The 10802-nt window shown below is 46.1% G+C and overlaps 1 pseudogene; it reads right to left on the bottom strand.

The window, feature by feature from the left end:
- Positions 1 to 4960: 4960 nt before the first annotated feature.
- On the bottom strand, positions 4961 to 5674 carry LOC117033553 (thymocyte nuclear protein 1-like; annotated as a pseudogene).
- Positions 5675 to 10802: the final 5128 nt, after the last annotated feature.

Genomic DNA, 10802 nt, shown 5'->3' with positions numbered 1-10802 from the left:
CACCAAGGTATGTGAAGCTCCAGTTCTGGGGTTTCCCCAGGAATTTCTGGAAGAGGTTCTCCCCTGAAGTAAGGGGATCAATGAAGAAAGAGGAAGACATGGGATCCAGGAGGAAACCAAGGACATCTAATGGAGAACAACATACAAATTTCCCTCACAATAGCTTCTCAGTATAGTCTGAGCCAGAACGACAGAGAGAAAAGTCCAGAAGTAATCCCATAGGTTTGCTGATGTATTTGAGAGGGACAGTCCATTAAGAAACTGCTGGCGGACTTGACGAGAACAAGTTATATCCCATAAGGTACATGGAAAACTAAGCAAATTAAAAAACAAACAAAAAAGCAATAATTAGCTCAGGAGGAAGTCAGAAAGTTGTACAAAAATAGAAATCTAGTCACAAAACATTATGTGGATCATGTTACATGATCAGAATAATGTAATCAGTGGATATTGATTTAACTGACAATTATGACACAGGCTACTAATGGCCAGGGAACGACGTCAGAGAGCAGAAGCCTCATCTATGGAAAAGGAAGTCAATAGATATTTCTCAGTCTCTATTCCAGTGAAAGGAAGGGGAGTGCCTTGGAGAAATGCCTGATTTCAGGTCTGGAATGAGAACTACACGAGATGACACCTTGTCATGCCAGAAATGGAGGACGTGACCAAAGGTTAGAGTGGTGGCCATAGGTGTTCCATGTGGTGTTCTCATGACATTTGCTTTGCTGGAAATTTTTCATTATAAAATAGTAAAAAAAAAAAAAAGAAAAAAAATGGTTGGGGAGTAGGATTCGGGGAAGTAAAGAGAATTTTTCTAGCAGGCGAACTTCAGTGTTGTTTGAATGTTTTAGCTAGGAATGTAAATGTATGCAATGCATTAACTGCTAAGTGATTAAAGACAGGTTAGAGTCAGGGAATGTGGGCGGGTTAATAAACTTCTCTGGGACCAGAGATTTCTATACCCACTGCTCTGCCCTGAGCCACATTGAATCATGTGCCGTGTCTCAAAGATGCCCCTTCGGTCTTTGCGAAAGACCCCCACGCACCCCAGTACAGCCTGGCACTTAGTAGGTTCTCAGCAGGCGTGTTTTTAGAGTTGCAGGAAAATCTACCCTTGTACATAATTGGTTTTATCGGAATGTAGAAAGCTATAATGTAGAAAGCTACCCTCGTAAATAGCTGCTCATTTTGTTCCTTTCTGCCTTGGTCTCTCATGACACAATTAGTTCTGCCTGCGTGAATGGTGCAGCCCTGGGAAAATAAGTCATTTCCAGGAAGCCATCAGAGTGCGAGGCTTGGCCCTGGGAGAGATCGGACAGCTGCAGCTGTGTCTTAGGAGTTAACACAGGGCATTTTTACTTTGTTTCTGGACGGCTGTCATTGTTACAGTGAAAAGGAAAGAAAGTCCAGAAGCCTGAAACAGACCGAACTAAAAAACAAACCATCAGCAGAAGAAATGCGCTTCTTATGCTGCTGTCATTTGCTTATGGGTCTGTCCCTTCCAGTAAACCGTAAGCTTCCTGAGAGCAGGAACTGTATTGTACTTCCTCAGCTTCATACCAGGGACGATACTGCAGACGTGGAACCAACAGTGTGGGAGAGGCGCTGACTAGACAGAGCAGGTGCTGACTGCAAAGCACCCATGGCTGCAGTGTCCCCTCTGTCCCTGTAGCCTAGCACACGCTGGGGAAAACACCAGATGCTAAATGAACGTTTGGTGCAGGCATGAGTAAGGGAATGAATGAGTCCATAAACGCCACGAGCAGACCATCCCGCCCAAACCCAGCTCTGCAGGACTGTCCCACTGTCATTCCTTTGGACTAAGCAGCCTGGCATGAGGCAGAGCAGAAGCGTGGGCACCAGGGAGCCATGTGACCTAGAGTCCCCTGGAACTGGTAGCAATGGACTCAGATAGCCCAGGGCTCTGTGACAGTCCCACAACCGTGAAGATTACTGAGACGATAATATCGGTAACACTCACAGAGAAAGCCTGCCCACGCCCCCTGTGCCTGGAGGACTGTGCTTCTAGAAAACAGGCGACCTGTGTCAGTGCCTCCTGCATGGCCGTGACAAAATGGGACACAGAAACGAAGGGTTTGTGAGAGGCCGCCATTCGCTATGGTACATTAAAATCAGATTCTGTGGAAAGTGGTATTTGGTGTTCCGATTCTGTAACTTTGAATAAGTACTCTTGTATGGTTTTATTGGAATGTAGAAAGCTATAAAAAAATTAGCATCAACGTTTATGAAAAGATACTGTTTCCTACTACATACGTTGGAAAAATAAACCTTAACACTCACATTTGCTCAGTTATCGGAAGCAAAGCACCAAATATTTACCGAGCCCTTTGATGGGCAGTGGTCATTTGGAGCCACCCACATTCCCGCCCCTTTCTTTGCTGGGCACTCAGTATGACACCTTCCGTCCCTCTAAAAATGTTAAAGGTTGCCCAGGGCTGTCAGCCCCCTCTTCTCACTGCCCAGGTACAGTGTGGTGGTGGTAGGTGGGGGTGGGCAGCTAACGCTGGTCCCATCGCTCCGCTCTAGGCATGTTTGAACTGTAAGCAGAGTGACACAAGTAGAAGCAGGTTATTGACAAACCCACGATCATTCTGGCAACAAAGTGGCTCCTTGTGGGGTCTGGATGGGCAAGGGGCCGACTCCTAAGCGAACTGGTCGAGTTTCCAGTCCTGAAAGTGGTCTCTTTTCTTAGTTTGCAGAGATATCCAGATTCGAGTCTCCTTTTCAGATTTACACAGCTTCCTGGCTGTCAGTCCAGGCCTCTCTCCCTAAAGAGCGTCTGGATAATCTGGTTTGGCTTCTTGCACAATATACAGAGGGTGCCAAAAAAATGTTTTGAGAAAGGAAAAAAACTGTATTAAAACTGTAATACTCAATATCTACCTATCACAAGAGATGAATCCAAGTCACGTGTGACTTCTACAATTACAAAGTAGTTCCATCAGTGTAATTTTAATACAGTCTTTTCCTTTCTTAAAATGTATATACATTTTTGGGGGCACCTCTGTATTTAAAAACCGATCGAGTTGGGAGCAACCTGTGTACTGATCCCATGGCTATGTGACTCCCATTGGGATGGCCCCGGGTCTCAAAATAGCTTCCCCACATTTGTCACCAGGCCTGAAATCTCACCACTTAGTCCTCTGGATCTTAAGATTTTTTTCTGGTTTCCCGAGTCCAGTACCAGTGGACCTCCTGGGAGAATCATTATGTTGCCATATTTACCAGGGGAAGTCCAGTGACACAGGGTGAGAAGAAGTTATGGAAATCAGACGCGTCAGCAAGTTTTGGAAGTTCATTATCCACAGCGGAATTAAGAAAGCGCTAAGAACCAGCTTCATGTATGTAACACTTTTGCCGCCAGCTGGCAGCAATGTCACTAGAAACTCTTTTCCATAAACCGACAGTCTAGGTGTGAAGCCTACTAAAATTTAAATTAAATTCTGCAGGATAATGCTCATGAACAGTATGAAACTATACTTTTTCTTCTTTTTTTTTTTCCAATATTAATTCCTTCTGTGTTGCTTTGACTCCCAGATGGTTTTATTTGTGTTTTCTTCACTCGTTTTCTAGAATTCTCCACAAGGGCCCACAGCCCTCGGTACCAGGACAGCACTGTGATGTCTTCAGAATGGCTTTGGGGTCCAGGGTGGTGGGTGTGGGGTTTGTGATGCAACTCCAGAGGGAACCAGCTGGTCGTCAGCTCTATGGATGACAATCCCCTCAGCTGGCTGCTGAGCCAAGAGGCTGTCCCCTCTGACAGATGACACAAAGAGGAGATGGCTTTACTGGTGAAATGTATGCCCAGTGTAAACAGTCAGCATACCGGTAACTTCACATGCCTGAGTGGGTGAAAAATTATCTCTGCTCTGAGACTACCCAACTAGCAATCCTACGGATCTCAGTAAAAACGGCAGAAAGAAAAAAAAAAAAGGGTTGGATGGACTCCGAGGTGACCAGGATCGCAGCTGGTGCCAGCTACATGGGCTGACACCCCCAATCTTCTCAACCCCCCACTCTCAGGTTTAACCCAAGTGCTTCCCCACCCCTCACACCTGTAGCAAAGATCCCTGACAGCCCCTTGGACCCAAGCCCAGCTATGGCCCCTTCCCCCCTTTCAGGGGTGACTTCACAACCCCCCTCAGCCCCTCACCTCAAGCCCTGTGCTCTGCGGCTTTTGGGCACTTCCCCATCGATTTCTTGATGGTTTGCTTTGCTCTCTTCCCAGAAGAGAATTATCAGGAGGAAAAATAAACAGAAGCGAGGAGATACCTCAAAATATATTAAAAATGCATTAAGACCGTCAGGTATCGGCTTTTCTCAGGACTCTGAATTAATTTCTGCACCACAGCCCTGCCTGACCTCGGGGCTGAGAATTAGAGGAGACACAGGCAGGGAGAGATTAGACCAGTTCTGGGCGAAAGAGCAGAGGCAGACAGGCTGTGCTTCAGGCGTGCAGTCCTCTAGTTTTCCAGGTGGCGGGAAGAGGCTGAAATCCACAGAGGTACCTCAGATGCTGGTGAAGGTTGACCGATCTTTATGTTTGTTTGTTTGGTTTGGGGCAGATCTGTACAGACGAGCAGACTCATTACCTCTTCTAGAAAGAAAGACGATCAAGGTTTATTTTAATTATTTAAAGCCTGTTTCTATAAAAGACTGCACAGGCTGTATCTTTTCCACCCGTTGTTACGAAGAGGCTGACGGTGTGATTTTGCTCCAAGACCTCAAACATGAATTCCTTACAGATGACAGAATGTTTAACCAGTAAGTGATTTTTTTCTTTTTTGATATCAGTGTTTTATTGAGAAAAGTACGCAACATCTGCCCACTCCCCCATGTACACAACCCCAGAGGGTTATAGCAAGCAAGCCTTCTTGTGTCTTAATAGAAGCTTCACTTCTTTGAAGCAACGTCTTGCCGATTCCAGCAAGCGTCTCCATTAACTTAATTCCTTTTCCTTTAGGCTCAAAACAAATTCAAACTCCTCTTGGGTCAGGGGCTGAACGGAGAGACTCTGGTGAGTGAAGAGTGACATAGCTTTTAAAGGGCTCCCCGTGGCTCTGTGAGCTTGGTGATGGATTTTGAGCTCAGCCAGGGGAATGACACGCTTCCTCATCCAAACAAACTGTACATCCACCATGGACCATTGAGGGTTGTCTTCTTTGCTGGATGGATCATACTAGGGATGGCTTTTTGCCAACTATGTGTAGTCTGGGTGGCCTCCTTCACAATCTTCACAAGCCCTGCGATGCCTGGCTCTCTGCAGCTGCTATGACAGAAGAAGGCATCTTCCTCCAGCTTCATGTCTCTGGAAGTTCCGGGCCTGATAGAGGCAAACACCATCGCAGCATGCTGTCTGCGTGGGCTGTGCTTTCAGGTCCTCAGTGCTGAACTTCACATCCACACCTTTCTCGAGGTGGCTTTCTGGCTCTGACTTCATCAGCCAGTGGTTGCTTAGATTCTTCCCGCCGTTGTTAGAGGTTGAAGTCTTCTGAGGGCTGGAGTTTTCCACTTCAGTTGATGCTTCACGTGAGTTCTGAGTCTTGGTACATTTTCCTGCTGGCCCCTTCCCATCTGGCTTAGCTTCCGCAGCCAGCCTCTTCCTGGGTCTCAGCATGGTCTCCCTGCATGGGGCTGAAGAGCAGAAGATTCTGGAATCTGCCAAGATACTTGAGGCACCTGTGTATCTGTCCCAAGAAACCATTCTGCAGACACCACCCCAGCACACTTTCCGAGGCACTAGAAAGCCGTGTACAGCCTCCTGGCGGCGCTTTCGAGACGCGGCCAGTAAATGATTTTTTGAGACATCACTTGGAAAATGTTCTAAGCACTGCAGTTTTACAATTTACACGTGGAAGGAGAGAATGTTCAATGTGTGTGTGTGCGTGTGTGGGGGGGTGTGTTGAAATATTGAATAACTGAAATGAGAATTTGCTTATCAATAAAGCAAACTCCGGTCCCTGAGAAGGCTTCCTCCTCCCAGACAACGAAGGGAAGTCTGGGTAGGAAAACTGGCCCCAGGGGACGGCACTGGCAGAGGCCTGGCAGCCTCCGACCTCTCCGGGCATCTCTGACCAGCCCGTGACCTTCATTCATGGGAAACCACTCGGTGTCCTGAGGTGCAGGGGACGCCAGAGGGAATGTGAGAAACCAGAGGGGCAGGGGAGCCTTTCAAATCCAAATAGGCTAAGCTAAGTCAGCCCGACAGCCCCAAACAGCTCTAGGGAACAAGGTCCTGAAAACACAAAGTGTGACTCGGAAACCGTTCTCTCTTCAAGGCTAGATGACAGATGCTCACTAACCGACTCAGAGAAACAGGACAAACAGGAGCGGGAGTGACAAATGCTGACTTATCAATTTAGCTGTAGGGGCTCAGGATAAAGCCCTAATTTAGATGATCATATATGTTGTCCCACACGGGTCACGTCTATGGCTGCTCGGCTAAGGCTTGGGACTGCTTCTGTGAAGACAGGACAGCTCACAGCTAGAAGCCTTGCTTCTCTGAGGCACTTGCCATGAGTGCCACCCAGCACGGTGGGTCGAGGGGGGACGCGGCTGGGGTGGCCGCTCAAACCGGGTGGTCCTTCGGAAGTCACTTTATCTCTTGGCCCTGTAGCCTCCTCTACTCCAGGGACAGGCAACAACTCTGTCCTCAAGCTGATGCTCAGAGTAGATGGGGTAGACAGTTGTCTGCTCTGGTTGAAGGAATACTTCGCTCCAGCAAGTTCTGTCCATTCGTTTCTTTCTTTACAGCTTTAATGAAGGATAATTTGCATGCAATAAGCTGCCCTGAAAGTGTACATTTGGATGTGTTCTGACATATGTAGACAACAGTGACACCATCACTGCAATCAGGATACCGAACACATCCATCACCTCCAGTCTCCCCGCGGACCTTTGTAGTTTCTCCCTCCTGTCCCTTCCTGCTCCTTGAGTGCCCAGGCCAGGACTGATCTGCCTTTTGTTACTATAGGGAAGTTTGCATTTTCTAAAGTCTTATATACATTGTATCATATGTGGTCTGACAATTAAGTTCGCAAACTCATCCTTAAAAAAGTGCTACATACCTCATTACTGAATATCACTACGGTCACCTTTGAAGTCCTCCCCTTGGGAAGCTGTGCACTGACACCAGTGCCTAGTCCACCCTTCAAAGAGATTTTGGAACTCTTTTTCTGGAATGGCCATCAGAGCTGTCCTCATATTTCCCTTGATGTCCTGAATGTCATTAAAATATCTTCCTTTCAATATTTGCTTTATCTTTGGGTAAAGAAAGAAGTCATTGGGGGCCAGATCAGGTGAGTAGGGAGGGTGTTCCAATACAGTTATTTGTTTGCTGGCTAAAAATTCCCTCGCAGGCAGTGCCATGTGAGCTGGTGCATTGTCGTGGTGCAAGAGCTATGAATTGTTGGCAAAAAGTTCAGGTTGTCTAACTTTTTCATGCCACCTTTTCAGCACTTCCAAAAAGTAAACTTGGTTAACTGTCCAGTTGGTACAAATTCATAATGAATAATCCCTCTGATATCAAAAAAGGTTAGCAACGTTGCTGCAACAAGTTCGTGAACTTAATTGTCAGACCTCGTACAATATGTACTTTTTCCTAACTTCTTTCACTCACTCAGCATAATCGCTTTGATTCATCCCTGTTGTTATATGTACCAACAGCTCATTCTTTTCATTATTCTATCAAGTTTCCCATCCAATCTCCTAAACTTTTAACTCCACCATAAGACACCCCTTTGAATCAAGGGAAGTTTCTGATTTACAATTTGTCACTCAGAAATGCAAATCTCTCCTGACATGTAGGCTGACACCTGCATTAGGGGTTGGGTGGGCGCCGACGGTGACTCTCAGGCACGTGGGAGGCAGATGCCAAGGGAAGAAGATGAATACTGACGGGCAAGCAGGAGACGCCAGAAATGAGCTCTGAATTTTTGTTGCTTTGGTGATCTCATACAGACACTCTAATGAGGTTGCCTGTTTTCAATAGCTGAATAATTATCGTTTATTCTTTGCTGGTTTCACTGCCAGCCAGTCCCACCTAAGCTGCAGGGTTTGCATTTTCCCTTATGAGTACGGCCCCTTCCCTTCTGAGTACAGAGGGAGCACACCCTCTGTTGCAGGGGGCCTCAGTGTGTCCGGGGATCCACTGGGGTCACCAAAGTAGCTGACAGTGAAGGGACCCATGGCCCCAAAGCAACAAGCTGGGCTTCTCTGAAGGGCTTGCCAGCCTCGCTTAGCACTGCGCTCCCACCCCTCTCCCCCTGTACCCCTCTCCTCCCATGGGGTCCAGTCGGGCCCCTTCTCTCCTGCCCCATCCCTCCAGTCTCCTGGAAGGGAAGTTCCTAACGCCTGCTCCCCTTCTGTGAACCCTCCTTCTTCCTAGAAACCCTGTTTCTGAGCCGAAGGGATGTGGGGACAGAGCGGGTGCAGCAAGGGGTCCTTCCATTTCTTCCCAAATCTATTGTTAATTCATAACATCTGGGGCTTTCTTCCTGATGATCACCAAGGCTGGGACTTGGATAACTTAAATTAAAAAAAAGGATGGACAAACTTCTTCTTGATATTTTTTCCCCAGGAAAACAATCCTACTCTTTGAATTAGTGTGGAAGAAAGGTCATGCATAATAAATGGGGAACGTAAAACACAAACAGTAATATTTCAAGATATTATCTTGCTAAATGTATTTAAAGAATTTCTATGTATTTGCAACCCCTTAATATTAATGGATTCAGAGACATTTTTAAATGAAATTTAGTAAAATATTTCCAAGTCTAAGAACACCAGAACAGTAAGATGTAGCCATCAGGATATGCTTTTTGACCCCAGGGACCCTACTTAGCTGTGGTTAAACTGAAAGGGTACTTTGCAGATTTTTATAAAGGCCAAACCTGAAATTAAAAAACAGAAAATCGATACCACTATTATCCAAAACCACTTACCGAATAAATGTAGTCCTGAGCTATTTCAATCCCTGGCATGGACTTGGGCTGGCTGACACGGGGCCCCAAGGACGCTTCAATGCCATGACTTTCTGACCCCTCAACAAAGCAGAGGGTTGGACACAGAGCAGGAGAGAGCCATTCATTCAGTGGAAAGAAATGGCTTGATGTTAAAGAAAAACTGTGAGGCTTTTACCCAAACTGGTTTCAAGGTTTTCAGAAGGGACTGCAGCTTGCCACATGTGCCCCTCCCCCCGGAGAGCCTACGCTTCACCGAGACCACACTGCCGACCATCTGCAGGTCCTGGAAACCCATCACGAAAGCCGAATCAGCGACCTCTTTCCTCTAAAAACGAGCCCTCAGGCGCACATTTGAAAGTTTCAAAGACCACTCATTCATCAAGTACTGCGTCTACCATCAGCTCAACCAGAAGCCAACAGAAAATGGTCTCCCTTAACAGACCTCGTACCCCTTCTTGTTTCAGAGGCAGCCTCAGCTCAATGTCCCATGAGATCCAAGGTTCGTCCCGTTCTCGCTCGGGGGACCCGAGCTTGCTGCGTCCTTCAGGGGCCAACAGTAGGTTCACAGGTGAGGAATCGTACTAATCCTCCTTCCACATACAGTTTTTCACGAAATAATGAAATGTCACTATAACAAGTCTACTACACCTGGCAGCTGTGAGAGCTTCGATTTATTCTTTCCTTTTTTAAAAAGAGCAGAGCTCTCCTTGAGATTTTGGAGATACTGGCAAAAAAAAATAAAAATAGTATATGAGTGACTACATTTATAGGGCATTCTGGAAAAGGCAAAACTAAGGAACAACAAACAGATCGGGGGTTGCCAGGAGTTATGTGTGGAGGGAGGGGGTGACTACACATTGGCAGCATGAGAGAATTTGGGGGGTGACGCAGCTCTTCGGTGTCTCGATTGTGGTGGCAGTCATGGGACTCTGCATTTGTCAAAACTCACAGGACTGCACACCTCCAAAAAGTGAGGTTTTCTTTATGTAAATTAAAAAAGAAAATGCACTGAGTCCTATTAAGTGGGACTATCCCATACGAGACAGAGCTTGGGAAAAATAGTGGAAATGACAGGGATTCAACTCCTGTTTTTCTCATGACATCTGGTGAAATCATTTTCTTCTGTATTATAATTATTATTATTATTATTAAAATAATTCCTGATCATCCTAACAATGAATAACATGGATATTATGGCACATATAGAATAGCAAAGTTCATACAGCTACAGCCTTGTCCAGTGTTAACAGAACACTTTAAGTGTTGTCCCTAACCTCCATCCAAGCTTCCTGAACTTTCTCTTACTAGACCCTTCTCAGCTAAAAAGGTTTTAAGTAAAAGGAGATAGATGATATAGATAGATAGATAGAAAGATAGATAGATAGATAGATAGTTGATAGATATTTTGGTATTTACCAAAATGTCAGCCCACAAGTGGGGATTAATTAATCATGTTCACGTATCAGCTTGTTTACTGGTGAAACTCAGCCGTGTTTGGAGCCCCAGTCACGTCTGTATCTCCAGAAACTCTGCAGCCTGCTGTGTGCTCGTAGCAAACACCTTTTCCCTGGGGTAGAAACTGCGGACTTCCTAGCTAATGAGCTAGTCTGCCTGCGTGCTCTGTGAACAGTGCTCGTTTGTCTTCCCTCCTTCAGCACATCCATGCAGCTCCTTTGAACATCTTCTTTCTCCTCCAAACCCCACATAAGGTGACTGTGGTCAGTCCCTTTCCTACAGATTGCGTGTGCATGTGTGTCTGTATGTGATCCAAAAAATAAGGAATGAAGTCGTCTGCAGTACTTTTGTAAAGATCCGACA

This window comes from Rhinolophus ferrumequinum, chromosome 14 (assembly GCF_004115265.2).
Source record: "Rhinolophus ferrumequinum isolate MPI-CBG mRhiFer1 chromosome 14, mRhiFer1_v1.p, whole genome shotgun sequence".
In the NCBI taxonomy this organism is placed as follows: domain Eukaryota; kingdom Metazoa; phylum Chordata; class Mammalia; order Chiroptera; family Rhinolophidae; genus Rhinolophus; species Rhinolophus ferrumequinum.
The sequence above is the reverse complement of the archived record's forward strand: the minus strand, read 5'-3'. Positions and strand labels throughout refer to the sequence as shown.